This window comes from Hyla sarda, chromosome 1 (assembly GCF_029499605.1).
Source record: "Hyla sarda isolate aHylSar1 chromosome 1, aHylSar1.hap1, whole genome shotgun sequence".
Taxonomy (NCBI): domain Eukaryota; kingdom Metazoa; phylum Chordata; class Amphibia; order Anura; family Hylidae; genus Hyla; species Hyla sarda.
Window position 1 is genome coordinate 322,561,802 of NC_079189.1, and position 14,935 is coordinate 322,576,736.

Consider the following 14,935-nt stretch of genomic DNA (forward strand, 5'->3'; position numbering starts at 1 on the left):
ACATCTAGCCCGTGGCATTGAATGGCATTTTAAAAGTGCTAAGGGTCCTGGTGCAATAATCCTCCCATGAGGATCAGCCTCAACGGCTTTGTAGATTGCACTCATGTCAGCAACTCCATATACATTTTTTTTTCTTCATGCTTCTTTCTTCATCCTTTTTTCTTTCTGTCATTCAGACTTTCATTCATTCGATCTCTCTCACTCACTTGCTTTAACTCATTTGTTCTCACTCACTCACTCACTCACTCAATCACTCACTCATTCACTCTCACTCTCTCACTCACTCGCTCACTAAGTCAGTCTCTCTCTCTCTCTCTTTTTCTTTTTATATATATTTTTTTCCGTCTTCTTCTTCTTCTTCTTCAGACCCTGTCATAGCACTAATGCCTTTCCAATACCACCAGCAGATGGAGACACTCCATTGCAACATTGGTTGTGAGCAGCAGTTTCTAAAAACAAATGCCTCATGGCGGATTTCCCATCCATCAATGGATGGTAAATTTTGTTTTTATCATTCACTGACCACAGAAACCAATGCATGGTCAAGCAACAGCAATGACTCACCCTTGGGTATAGGCATGAGACCCTCATGTCATTTAACAGGATTCAGCACCACCCACAAGACAGCTACCTGTCATGTCATGTCAAACCTGCACAGGTGTGCTAGATTATTATTATTTAGTTTTATTTTATTTTTTTACACCAATCAGTGTGCAAACATGGTCATTAAAACGCTAAATGAATAGACGTTCATAAACCAGTCAGTGCAACTCATCATTTTGGTCTCCATTTCTCAAACTCAAATTCTCACCCACGGAGGATTAAATGAGAATTTTTCTTGTTTAACACTGGAATGGGGTGGTGCACTGTTCACTACCCGAAGATACTGCCACATCGGGTCAATGCATAGGGCGACAGAAGCAAGCTTCCAAATCAGCTCCCTTTCTCAAAAATCCATTTAATTTATGGTCCCCAGATAGGGAACGTATGTATCAGTATGTGCTCACAAGTCACCCAAGTGCAAGTATTCACACAAAAAAAAACGTGCCTCAGGATGCGATCTGTCGCAAGATCCTTTCTTTTTTTTACACTTGATCTAAGCCAAAAGGCCTAGAGGGGATAACCGGGAAAGGGGTGGACCCAACCATGTCCCCTTCATGAGCACTCACATTACTCATAGGAATGGAAGGAAGGCTGGCAGCCAACCAGACTCCCATACACTCTCTGGGTGGGTGGCAGTCAGCCACACATACATACATACAGCACAGGCTAAACCCACATCATCACTTAAAAAAAGGACAGGCGACCATTGCACTCTGATGGAGCATTTAGCAATGCAATCCATAGCCTGGCTTTTGCCTGAACCCCCATCACTCCTCCTCTTGCATATAAGACAATATTTCAGATCTGCATATGAAAACAACACGCCTACCTTTGTTGCACATAGCTGCCTGCCTGTCTCTAGTTACCCCACTGGCTGTAGCTGCGTCCCTTCCGACATGGAATAACACCAACTGTAACGATAAACTGAAAATTAACAGTATAAACCTGCATCATTTTGGACTCTGGTATTTGCTGAATCCGGGTGACCTGACAATCGATGGTGGTGCCGCTGGTGATTCTGGCCTTCTTGGAATCTGTTGGGCCTATGTGTTAGCTCACACATCACTTGGGTATCCATGGTAACTACCACAACATGGTCATCTGCAGTTTACATCTAGCCCGTGGCATTGAATGGCATTTTAAAAGTGCTAAGGGTCCTGGTGCAATAATCCTCCCATGAGGATCAGCCTCAACGGCTTTGTAGATTGCACTCATGTCAGCAACTCCATATACATTTTTTTTTCTTCATGCTTCTTTCTTCATCCTTTTTTCTTTCTGTCATTCAGACTTTCATTCATTCGATCTCTCTCACTCACTTGCTTTAACTCATTTGTTCTCACTCACTCACTCACTCACTCACTCACTCATTCACTCTCACTCACTCTCACTCTCTCACTCACTCGCTCACTAAGTCAGTTTCTCTCTCTCTCTCTCTCTTTTTCTTTTTATATATATTTTTTTCCGTCTTCTTCTTCTTCTTCTTCAGACCCTGTCATAGCACTAATGCCTTTCCAATACCACCAGCAGATGGAGACACTCCATTGCAACATTGGTTGTGAGCAGCAGTTTCTAAAAACAAATGCCTCATGGCGGATTTCCCATCCATCAATGGATGGTAAATTTTGTTTTTATCATTCACTGACCACAGAAACCAATGCATGGTCAAGCAACAGCAATGACACACCCTTGTGTATAGGCATGAGACCCTCATGTCATTTAACAGGATTCAGCACCACCCACAAGACAGCTACCTGTCATGTCATGTCAAACCTGCACAGGTGTGCTAGATTATTATTATTTAGTTTTATTTTATTTTTTTACACCAATCAGTGTGCAAACATGGTCATTAAAACGCTAAATGAATAGACGTTCATAAACCAGTCAGTGCAACTCATCATTTTGGTCTCCAATTCTCAAACTCAAATTCTCACCCACGGAGGATTAAATGAGAATCTTTCTTGTTTAACACTGGAATGGGGTGGTGCACTGTTCACTACCCGAAGATACTGCCACATCGGGTCAATGCATAGGGCGACAGAAGCAAGCTTCCAAATCAGCTCCCTTTCTCAAAAATCCATTTAATTTATGGTCCCCAGATAGGGAACGTATGTATCAGTATGTGCTCACAAGTCACCCAAGTGCAAGTATTCACACAGAAAAAAACGTGCCTCAGGATGCGATCTGTCGCAAGATCCTTTCTTTTACACTTGATCTAAGCCAAAAGGCCTAGAGGGGATAACCGGGAAAGGGGTGGACCCAACCATGTCCCCTTCATGAGCACTCACATTACTCATAGGAATGGAAGGAAGGCTGGCAGCCAACCAGACTCCCATACACTCTCTGGGTGGGTGGCAGTCAGCCACCCATACATACATACATACAGCACAGGCTAAACCCACATCATCACTTAAAAAAAGGACAGGCGACCATTGCACTCTGATGGAGCATTTAGCAATGCAATCCATAGCCTGGCTTTTGCCTGAACCCCCATCACTCCTCCTCTTGCATATAAGACAATATTTCAGATCTGCATATGAAAACAACACGCCTACCTTTGTTGCACATAGCTGCCTGCCTGTCTCTAGTTACCCCACTGGCTGTAGCTGCGTCCCTTCCGACATGGAATAACACCAACTGTAACGATAAACTGAAAATTAACAGTATAAACCTGCATCATTTTGGACTCTGGTATTTGCTGAATCCGGGTGACCTGACAATCGATGGTGGTGCCGCTGGTGATTCTGGCCTTCTTGGAATCTGTTGGGCCTATGTGTTAGCTCACACATCACTTGGGTATCCATGGTAACTACCACAACATGGTCATCTGCAGTTTACATCTAGCCCGTGGCATTGAATGGCATTTTAAAAGTGCTAAGGGTCCTGGTGCAATAATCCTCCCATGAGGATCAGCCTCAACGGCTTTGTAGATTGCACTCATGTCAGCAACTCCATATACATTTTTTTTTCTTCATGCTTCTTTCTTCATCCTTTTTTCTTTCTGTCATTCAGACTTTCATTCATTCGATCTCTCTCACTCACTTGCTTTAACTCATTTGTTCTCACTCACTCACTCACTCACTCAATCACTCACTCACTCATTCACTCTCACTCACTCTCACTCTCTCACTCACTCGCTCACTAAGTCAGTCTCTCTCTCTCTCTCTCTTTTTCTTTTTATATATATTTTTTTCCGTCTTCTTCTTCTTCTTCTTCAGACCCTGTCATAGCACTAATGCCTTTCCAATACCACCAGCAGATGGAGACACTCCATTGCAACATTGGTTGTGAGCAGCAGTTTCTAAAAACAAATGCCTCATGGCGGATTTCCCATCCATCAATGGATGGTAAATTTTGTTTTTATCATTCACTGACCACAGAAACCAATGCATGGTCAAGCAACAGCAATGACACACCCTTGTGTATAGGCATGAGACCCTCATGTCATTTAACAGGATTCAGCACTACCCACAAGACAGCTACCTGTCATGTCATGTCAAACCTGCACAGGTGTGCTAGATTATTATTATTTAGTTTTATTTTATTTTTTTACACCAATCAGTGTGCAAACATGGTCATTAAAACGCTAAATGAATAGACGTTCATAAACCAGTCAGTGCAACTCATCATTTTGGTCTCCAATTCTCAAACTCAAATTCTCACCCACGGAGGATTAAATGAGAATCTTTCTTGTTTAACACTGGAATGGGGTGGTGCACTGTTCACTACCCGAAGATACTGCCACATCGGGTCAATGCATAGGGCGACAGAAGCAAGCTTCCAAATCAGCTCCCTTTCTCAAAAATCCATTTAATTTATGGTCCCCAGATAGGGAACGTATGTATCAGTATGTGCTCACAAGTCACCCAAGTGCAAGTATTCACACAAAAAAAAAACGTGCCTCAGGATGCGATCTGTTGCAAGATCCTTTCTTTTTTTACACTTGATCTAAGCCAAAAGGCCTAGAGGGGATAACCGGGAAAGGGGTGGACCCAACCATGTCCCCTTCATGAGCACTCACATTACTCATAGGAATGGAAGGAAGGCTGGCAGCCAACCAGACTCCCATACACTCTCTGGGTGGGTGGCAGTCAGCCACCCATACATACATACATACAGCACAGGCTAAACCCACATCATCAATTAAAAAAAGGACAGGCGACCATTGCACTCTGATGGAGCATTTAGCAATGCAATCCATAGCCTGGCTTTTGCCTGAACCCCCATCACTCCTCCTCTTGCATATAAGACAATATTTCAGATCTGCATATGAAAACAACACGCCTACCTTTGTTGCACATAGCTGCCTGCCTGTCTCTAGTTACCCCACTGGCTGTAGCTGCGTCCCTTCCGACATGGAATAACACCAACTGTAACGATAAACTGAAAATTAACAGTATAAACCTGCATCATTTTGGACTCTGGTATTTGCTGAATCCGGGTGACCTGACAATAGATAGTGGTGCCGCTGGTGATTCTGGCCTTCTTGGAATCTGTTGGGCCTATGTGTTAGCTCACACATCACTTGGGTATCCATGGTAACTACCACAACATGGTCATCTGCAGTTTACATCTAGCCCGTGGCATTGAATGGCATTTTAAAAGTGCTAAGGGTCCTGGTGCAATAATCCTCCCATGAGGATCAGCCTCAACGGCTTTGAAGATTGCACTCATGTCAGCAACTCCATATACATTTTTTTTTCTTCATGCTTCTTTCTTCATCCTTTTTTCTTTCTGTCATTCAGACTTTCATTCATTCGATCTCTCTCACTCACTTGCTTTAACTCATTTGTTCTCACTCACTCACTCATTCACTCTCACTCACTCTCACTCTCTCACTCACTCGCTCACTAAGTCAGTCTCTCTCTCTCTCTCTCTTTTTCTTTTTATATATATTTTTTTCCGTCTTCTTCTTCTTCTTCTTCAGACCCTGTCATAGCACTAATGCCTTTCCAATACCACCAGCAGATGGAGACACTCCATTGCAACATTGGTTGTGAGCAGCAGTTTCTAAAAACAAATGCCTCATGGCGGATTTCCCATCCATCAATGGATGGTAAATTTTGTTTTTATCATTCACTGACCACAGAAACCAATGCATGGTCAAGCAACAGCAATGACACACCCTTGTGTATAGGCATGAGACCCTCATGTCATTTAACAGGATTCAGCACCACCCACAAGACAGCTACCTGTCATGTCATGTCAAACCTGCACAGGTGTGCTAGATTATTATTATTTAGTTTTATTTTATTTTTTACACCAATCAGTGTGCAAACATGGTCATTGAAACGCTAAATGAATAGACGTTCATAAACCAGTCAGTGCAACTCATCATTTTGGTCTCCAATTCTCAAACTCAAATTCTCACCCACGGAGGATTAAATGAGAATCTTTCTTGTTTAACACTGGAATGGGGTGGTGCACTGTTCACTACCCGAAGATACTGCCACATCGGGTCAATGCATAGGGCGACAGAAGCAAGCTTCCAAATCAGCTCCCTTTCTCAAAAATCCATTTAATTTATGGTCCCCAGATAGGGAACGTATGTATCAGTATGTGCTCACAAGTCACCCAAGTGCAAGTATTCACACAAAAAAAACGTGCCTCAGGATGCGATCTGTCGCAAGATCCTTTCTTTTTTTACACTTGATCTAAGCCAAAAGGCCTAGAGGGGATAACCGGGAAAGGGGTGGACCCAACCATGTCCCCTTCATGAGCACTCACATTACTCATAGGAATGGAAGGAATGCTGGCAGCCAACCAGACTCCCATACACTCTCTGGGTGGGTGGCAGTCAGCATCCCATACATACATACATACAGCACAGGCTAAACCCACATCATCACTTAAAAAAAGGACAGGCGACCATTGCACTCTGATGGAGCATTTAGCAATGCAATCCATAGCCTGGCTTTTGCCTGAACCCCCATCACTCCTCCTCTTGCATATAAGACAATATTTCAGATCTGCATATGAAAACAACACGCCTACCTTTGTTGCACATAGCTGCCTGCCTGTCTCTAGTTACCCCACTGGCTGTAGCTGCGTCCCTTCCGACATGGAATAACACCAACTGTAACGATAAACTGAAAATTAACAGTATAAACCTGCATAATTTTGGACTCTGGTATTTGCTGAATCCGGGTGACCTGACAAACGATGGTGGTGCCGCTGGTGATTCTGGCCTTCTTGGAATCTGTTGGGCCTATGTGTTAGCTCACACATCACTTGGGTATCCATGGTAACTACCACAACATGGTCATCTGCAGTTTACATCTAGCCCGTGGCATTGAATGGCATTTTAAAAGTGCTAAGGGTCCTGGTGCAATAATCCTCCCATGAGGATCAGCCTCAACGGCTTTGTAGATTGCACTCATGTCAGCAACTCCATATACATTTTTTTTTCTTCATGCTTCTTTCTTCATCCTTTTTTCTTTCTGTCATTCAGACTTTCATTCATTCGATCTCTCTCACTCACTTGCTTTAACTCATTTGTTCTCACTCACTCACTCACTCATTCACTCTCACTCACTCTCACTCTCTCACTCACTCGCTCACTAAGTCAGTCTCTCTCTCTCTCTCTCTTTTTCTTTTTATATATATTTTTTTCCGTCTTCTTCTTCTTCAGACCCTGTCATAGCACTAATGCCTTTCCAATACCACCAGCAGATGGAGACACTCCATTGCAACATTGGTTGTGAGCAGCAGTTTCTAAAAACAAATGCCTCATGGCGGATTTCCCATCCATCAATGGATGGTAAATTTTGTTTTTATCATTCACTGACCACAGAAACCAATGCATGGTCAAGCAACAGCAATGACACACCCTTGTGTATAGGCATGAGACCCTCATGTCATTTAACAGGATTCAGCACCACCCACAAGACAGCTACCTGTCATGTCATGTCAAACCTGCACAGGTGTGCTAGATTATTATTATTTAGTTTTATTTTATTTTTTTACACCAATCAGTGTGCAAACATGGTCATTAAAACGCTAAATGAATAGACGTTCATAAACCAGTCAGTGCAACTCATCATTTTGGTCTCCAATTCTCAAACTCAAATTCTCACCCACGGAGGATTAAATGAGAATCTTTCTTGTTTAACACTGGAATGGGGTGGTGCACTGTTCACTACCCGAAGATACTGCCACATCGGGTCAATGCATAGGGCGACAGAAGCAAGCTTCCAAATCAGCTCCCTTTCTCAAAAATCCATTTAATTTATGGCCCCCAGATAGGGAACATATGTATCAGTATGTGCTCACAAGTCACCCAAGTGCAAGTATTCACACAAAAAAAAACGTGCCTCAGGATGCGATCTGTCGCAAGATCCTTTCTTTTTTTTTACACTTGATCTAAGCCAAAAGGCCTAGAGGGAATAACTGGGAAAGGGGTGGACCCAACCATGTCCCCTTCATGAGCACTCACATTACTCATAGGAATGGAAGGAAGGCTGGCAGCCAACCAGACTCCCATACACTCTCTGGGTGGGTGGCAGTCAGCCACCCATACATACATACATACAGCACAGGCTAAACCCACATCATCACTTAAAAAAAGGACAGGCGACCATTGCACTCTGATGGAGCATTTAGCAATGCAATCCATAGCCTGGCTTTTGCCTGAACCCCCATCACTCCTCCTCTTGCATATAAGACAATATTTCAGATCTGCATATGAAAACAACACGCCTACCTTTGTTGCACATAGCTGCCTGCCTGTCTCTAGTTACCCCACTGGCTGTAGCTGCGTCCCTTCCGACATGGAATAACACCAACTGTAACGATAAACTGAAAATTAACAGTATAAACCTGCATCATTTTGGACTCTGGTATTTGCTGAATCCGGGTGACCTGACAATCGATGGTGGTGCCGCTGGTGATTCTGGCCTTCTTGGAATCTGTTGGGCCTATGTGTTAGCTCACACATCACTTGGGTATCCATGGTAACTACCACAACATGGTCATCTGCAGTTTACATCTAGCCCGTGGCATTGAATTGCATTTTAATAGTGCTAAGGGTCCTGGTGCAATAATCCTCCCATGAGGATCAGCCTCAACGGCTTTGTAGATTGCACTCATGTCAGCAACTCCATATACATTTTTTTTTCTTCATGCTTCTTTCTTCATCCTTTTTTCTTTCTGTCATTCAGACTTTCATTCATTCGATCTCTCTCACTCACTTGCTTTAACTCATTTGTTCTCACTCACTCACTCACTCACTCAATCACTCACTCACTCATTCACTCTCACTCTCTCACTCACTCGCTCACTAAGTCAGTCTCTCCCTCTCTCTCTCTTTTTCTTTTTATATATATTTTTTTCCTTCTTCTTCTTCTTCTTCTTCTTCTTCAGACCCTGTCATAGCACTAATGCCTTTCCAATACCACCAGCAGATGGAGACACTCCATTGCAACATTGGTTGTGAGCAGCAGTTTCTAAAAACAAATGCCTCATGGCGGATTTCCCATCCATCAATGGATGGTAAATTTTGTTTTTATCATTCACTGACCACAGAAACCAATGCATGGTCAAGCAACAGCAATGACACACCCTTGTGTATAGGCATGAGACCCTCATGTCATTTAACAGGATTCAGCACCACCCACAAGACAGCTACCTGTCATGTCATGTCAAACCTGCACAGGTGTGCTAGATTATTATTATTTAGTTTTATTTTATTTTTTTACACCAATCAGTGTGCAAACATGGTCATTAAAACGCTAAATGAATAGACGTTCATAAACCAGTCAGTGCAACTCATCATTTTGGTCTCCAATTCTCAAACTCAAATTCTCACCCACGGAGGATTAAATGAGAATCTTTCTTGTTTAACACTGGAATGGGGTGGTGCACTGTTCACTACCCGAAGATACTGCCACATCGGGTCAATGCATAGGGCGACAGAAGCAAGCTTCCAAATCAGCTCCCTTTCTCAAAAATCCATTTAATTTATGGTCCCCAGATAGGGAACGTATGTATCAGTATGTGCTCACAAGTCACCCAAGTGCAAGTATTCACACAAAAAAAAAACGTGCCTCAGGATGCGATCTGTCGCAAGATCCTTTCTTATTTTACACTTGATCTAAGCCAAAAGGCCTAGAGGGGATAACCGGGAAAGGGGTGGACCCAACCATGTCCCCTTCATGAGCACTCACATTACTCATAGGAATGGAAGGAAGGCTGGCAGCCAACCAGCCTCCCATACACTTTCTGGGTGGGTGGCAGTCAGCCACCCATACATACATACAGCACAGGCTAAACCCACATCATCACTTAAAAAAAGGACAGGCGACCATTGCACTCTGATGGAGCATTTAGCAATGCAATCCATAGCCTGGCTTTTGCCTGAACCCCCATCACTCCTCCTCTTGCATATAAGACAATATTTCAGATCTGCATATGAAAACAACACGCCTACCTTTGTTGCACATAGCTGCCTGCCTGTCTCTAGTTACCCCACTGGCTGTAGCTGCGTCCCTTCCGACATGGAATAACACCAACTGTAACGATAAACTGAAAATTAACAGTATAAACCTGCATCATTTTGGACTCTGGTATTTGCTGAATCCGGGTGACCTGACAATCGATGGTGGTGCCGCTGGTGATTCTGGCCTTCTTGGAATCTGTTGGGCCTATGTGTTAGCTCACACATCACTTGGGTATCCATGGTAACTACCACAACATGGTCATCTGCAGTTTACATCTAGCCCGTGGCATTGAATGGCATTTTAAAAGTGCTAAGGGTCCTGGTGCAATAATCCTCCCATGAGGATCAGCCTCAACGGCTTTGTAGATTGCACTCATGTCAGCAACTCCATATACATTTTTTTTCTTCATGCTTCTTTCTTCATCCTTTTTTCTTTCTGTCATTCAGACTTTCATTCATTCGATCTCTCTCACTCACTTGCTTTAACTCATTTGTTCTCACTCACTCACTCACTCACTCACTCAATCACTCACTCACTCATTCACTCTCACTCTCTCACTCACTCGCTCACTAAGTCAGTCTCTCTCTCTCTCTCTCTTTTTCTTTTTATATATATTTTTTTCCGTCTTCTTCTTCTTCTTCTTCTTCTTCTTCTTCAGACCCTGTCATAGCACTAATGCCTTTCCAATACCACCAGCAGATGGAGACACTCCATTGCAACATTGGTTGTGAGCAGCAGTTTCTAAAAACAAATGCCTCATGGCGGATTTCCCATCCATCAATGGATGGTAAATTTTGTTTTTATCATTCACTGACCACAGAAACCAATGCATGGTCAAGCAACAGCAATGACACACCCTTGTGTATAGGCATGAGACCCTCATGTCATTTAACAGGATTCAGCACCACCCACAAGACAGCTACCTGTCATGTCATGTCAAACCTGCACAGGTGTGCTAGATTATTATTATTTAGTTTTATTTTATTTTTTTACACCAATCAGTGTGCAAACATGGTCATTAAAACGCTAAATGAATAGACGTTCATAAACCAGTCAGTGCAACTCATCATTTTGGTCTCCAATTCTCAAACTCAAATTCTCACCCACGGAGGATTAAATGAGAATCTTTCTTGTTTAACACTGGAATGGGGTGGTGCACTGTTCACTACCCGAAGATACTGCCACATCGGGTCAATGCATAGGGCGACAGAAGCAAGCTTCCAAATCAGCTCCCTTTCTCAAAAATCCATTTAATTTATGGTCCCCAGATAGGGAACGTATGTATCAGTATGTGCTCACAAGTCACCCAAGTGCAAGTATTCACACAAAAAAAAAACGTGCCTCAGGATGCGATCTGTCGCAAGATCCTTTCTTTTTTTACACTTGATCTAAGCCAAAAGGCCTAGAGGGGATAACCGGGAAAGGGGTGGACCCAACCATGTCCCCTTCATGAGCACTCACATTACTCATAGGAATGGAAGGAAGGCTGGCAGCCAACCAGACTCCCATACACTCTCTGGGTGGGTGGCAGTCAGCCACCCATACATACATACATACAGCACAGGCTAAACCCACATCATCACTTAAAAAAAGGACAGGCGACCATTGCACTCTGATGGAGCATTTAGCAATGCAATCCATAGCCTGGCTTTTGCCTGAACCCCCATCACTCCTCCTCTTGCATATAAGACAATATTTCAGATCTGCATATGAAAACAACACGCCTACCTTTGTTGCACATAGCTGCCTGCCTGTCTCTAGTTACCCCACTGGCTGTAGCTGCGTCCCTTCCGACATGGAATAACACCAACTGTAACGATAAACTGAAAATTAACAGTATAAACCTGCATCATTTTGGACTCTGGTATTTGCTGAATCCGGGTGACCTGACAATCGATGGTGGTGCCGCTGGTGATTCTGGCCTTCTTGGAATCTGTTGGGCCTATGTGTTAGCTCACACATCACTTGGGTATCCATGGTAATTACCACAACATGGTCATCTGCAGTTTACATCTAGCCCGTGGCATTGAATGGCATTTTAAAAGTGCTAAGGGTCCTGGTGCAATAATCCTCCCATGAGGATCAGCCTCAACGGCTTTGTAGATTGCACTCATGTCAGCAACTCCATATACATTTTTTTTTCTTCATGCTTCTTTCTTCATCCTTTTTTCTTTCTGTCATTCAGACTTTCATTCATTCGATCTCTCTCACTCACTTGCTTTAACTCATTTGTTCTCACTCACTCACTCACTCAATCACTCACTCACTCATTCACTCTCACTCACTCTCACTCTCTCACTCACTCGCTCACTAAGTCAGTCTCTCTCTCTCTCTCTCTTTTTCTTTTTATATATATTTTTTTCCGTCTTCTTCTTCTTCTTCTTCAGACCCTGTCATAGCACTAATGCCTTTCCAATACCACCAGCAGATGGAGACACTCCATTGCAACATTGGTTGTGAGCAGCAGTTTCTAAAAACAAATGCCTCATGGCGGATTTCCCATCCATCAATGGATGGTAAATTTTGTTTTTATCATTCACTGACCACAGAAACCAATGCATGGTCAAGCAACAGCAATGACACACCCTTGTGTATAGGCATGAGACCCTCATGTCATTTAACAGGATTCAGCACCACCCACAAGACAGCTACCTGTCATGTCATGTCAAACCTGCACAGGTGTGCTAGATTATTATTATTTAGTTTTATTTTATTTTTTTACACCAATCAGTGTGCAAACATGGTCATTAAAACGCTAAATGAATAGACGTTCATAAACCAGTCAGTGCAACTCATCATTTTGGTCTCCAATTCTCAAACTCAAATTCTCACCCACGGAGGATTAAATGAGAATCTTTCTTGTTTAACACTGGAATGGGGTGGTGCACTGTTCACTACCCGAAGATACTGCCACATCGGGTCAATGCATAGGGCGACAGAAGCAAGCTTCCAAATCAGCTCCCTTTCTCAAAAATCCATTTAATTTATGGTCCCCAGATAGGGAACGTATGTATCAGTATGTGCTCACAAGTCACCCAAGTGCAAGGATTCACACAAAAAAAAACGTGCCTCAGGATGCGATCTGTCGCAAGATCCTTTCTTTTTTTACACTTGATCTAAGCCAAAAGGCCTAGAGGGGATAACCGGGAAAGGGGTGGACCCAACCATGTCCCCTTCATGAGCACTCACATTACTCATAGGAATGGAAGGAAGGCTGGCAGCCAACCAGACTCCCATACACTCTCTGGGTGGGTGGCAGTCAGCCACCCATACATACATACATACAGCACAGGCTAAACCCACATCATCACTTAAAAAAAGGACAGGCGACCATTGCACTCTGATGGAGCATTTAGCAATGCAATCCATAGCCTGGCTTTTGCCTGAACCCCCATCACTCCTCCTCTTGCATATAAGACAATATTTCAGATCTGCATATGAAAACAACACGCCTACCTTTGTTGCACATAGCTGCCTGCCTGTCTCTAGTTACCCCACTGGCTGTAGCTGCGTCCCTTCCGACATGGAATAACACCAACTGTAACGATAAACTGAAAATTAACAGTATAAACCTGCATCATTTTGGACTCTGGTATTTGCTGAATCCGGGTGACCTGACAATCGATGGTGGTGCCGCTGGTGATTCTGGCCTTCTTGGAATCTGTTGGGCCTATGTGTTAGCTCACACATCACTTGGGTATCCATGGTAACTACCACAACATGGTCATCTGCAGTTTACATCTAGCCCGTGGCATTGAATGGCATTTTAAAAGTGCTAAGGGTCCTGGTGCAATAATCCTCCCATGAGGATCAGCCTCAACGGCTTTGTAGATTGCACTCATGTCAGCAACTCCATATACATTTTTTTTTCTTCATGCTTCTTTCTTCATCCTTTTTTCTTTCTGTCATTCAGACTTTCATTCATTCGATCTCTCTCACTCACTTGCTTTAACTCATTTGTTCTCACTCACTCACTCACTCACTCAATCACTCACTCACTCATTCACTCTCACTCACTCTCACTCTCTCACTCACTCGCTCACTAAGTCAGTCTCTCTCTCTCTCTCTCTTTTTCTTTTTATATATATTTTTTTCCGTCTTCTTCTTCTTCTTCTTCAGACCCTGTCATAGCACTAATGCCTTTCCAATACCACCAGCAGATGGAGACACTCCATTGCAACATTGGTTGTGAGCAGCAGTTTCTAAAAACAAATGCCTCATGGCGGATTTCCCATCCATCAATGGATGGTAAATTTTGTTTTTATCATTCACTGACCACAGAAACCAATGCATGGTCAAGCAACAGCAATGACACACCCTTGTGTATAGGCATGAGACCCTCATGTCATTTAACAGGATTCAGCACCACCCACAAGACAGCTACCTGTCATGTCATGTCAAACCTGCACAGGTGTGCTAGATTATTATTATTTAGTTTTATTTTATTTTTTTACACCAATCAGTGTGCAAACATGGTCATTAAAACGCAAAATGAATAGACGTTCATAAACCAGTCAGTGCAACTCATCATTTTGGTCTCCAATTCTCAAACTCAAATTCTCACCCACGGAGGATTAAATGAGAATCTTTCTTGTTTAACACTGGAATGGGGTGGTGCACTGTTCACTACCCGAAGATACTGCCACATCGGGTCAATGCATAGGGCGACAGAAGCAAGCTTCCAAATCAGCTCCATTTCTCAAAAATCCATTTAATTTATGGTCCCCAGATAGGGAACGTATGTATCAGTATGTGCACACAAGTCACCCAAGTGCAAGTATTCACACAAAAAAAAAACGTGCCTCAGGATGCGATCTGTCGCAAGATCCTTTCTTTTTTTACACTTGATCTAAGCCAAAAGGCCTAGAGGGGATAACCGGGAAAGGGGTGGACCCAAC

At 43.2% G+C, this 14,935-nt stretch overlaps 9 pseudogenes; all 9 read right to left on the reverse strand.

The window, feature by feature from the left end:
* Positions 1–856: 856 nt before the first annotated feature.
* On the reverse strand, positions 857–1,121 carry LOC130341029 (U2 spliceosomal RNA; annotated as a pseudogene).
* Positions 1,122–2,579: 1,458 nt separating this feature from the next.
* LOC130337864 (U2 spliceosomal RNA) lies at positions 2,580–2,840 on the reverse strand (annotated as a pseudogene).
* A 1,468-nt stretch (positions 2,841–4,308) lies between these two features.
* LOC130340601 (U2 spliceosomal RNA) lies at positions 4,309–4,573 on the reverse strand (annotated as a pseudogene).
* A 1,443-nt stretch (positions 4,574–6,016) lies between these two features.
* LOC130338147 (U2 spliceosomal RNA) lies at positions 6,017–6,279 on the reverse strand (annotated as a pseudogene).
* A 1,442-nt stretch (positions 6,280–7,721) lies between these two features.
* On the reverse strand, positions 7,722–7,987 carry LOC130341582 (U2 spliceosomal RNA; annotated as a pseudogene).
* A 1,464-nt stretch (positions 7,988–9,451) lies between these two features.
* Positions 9,452–9,716, reverse strand: LOC130337809 (U2 spliceosomal RNA; annotated as a pseudogene).
* Positions 9,717–11,185: 1,469 nt separating this feature from the next.
* On the reverse strand, positions 11,186–11,450 carry LOC130340343 (U2 spliceosomal RNA; annotated as a pseudogene).
* Positions 11,451–12,914: 1,464 nt separating this feature from the next.
* LOC130338294 (U2 spliceosomal RNA) lies at positions 12,915–13,178 on the reverse strand (annotated as a pseudogene).
* A 1,468-nt stretch (positions 13,179–14,646) lies between these two features.
* Positions 14,647–14,911, reverse strand: LOC130338211 (U2 spliceosomal RNA; annotated as a pseudogene).
* Positions 14,912–14,935: the final 24 nt, after the last annotated feature.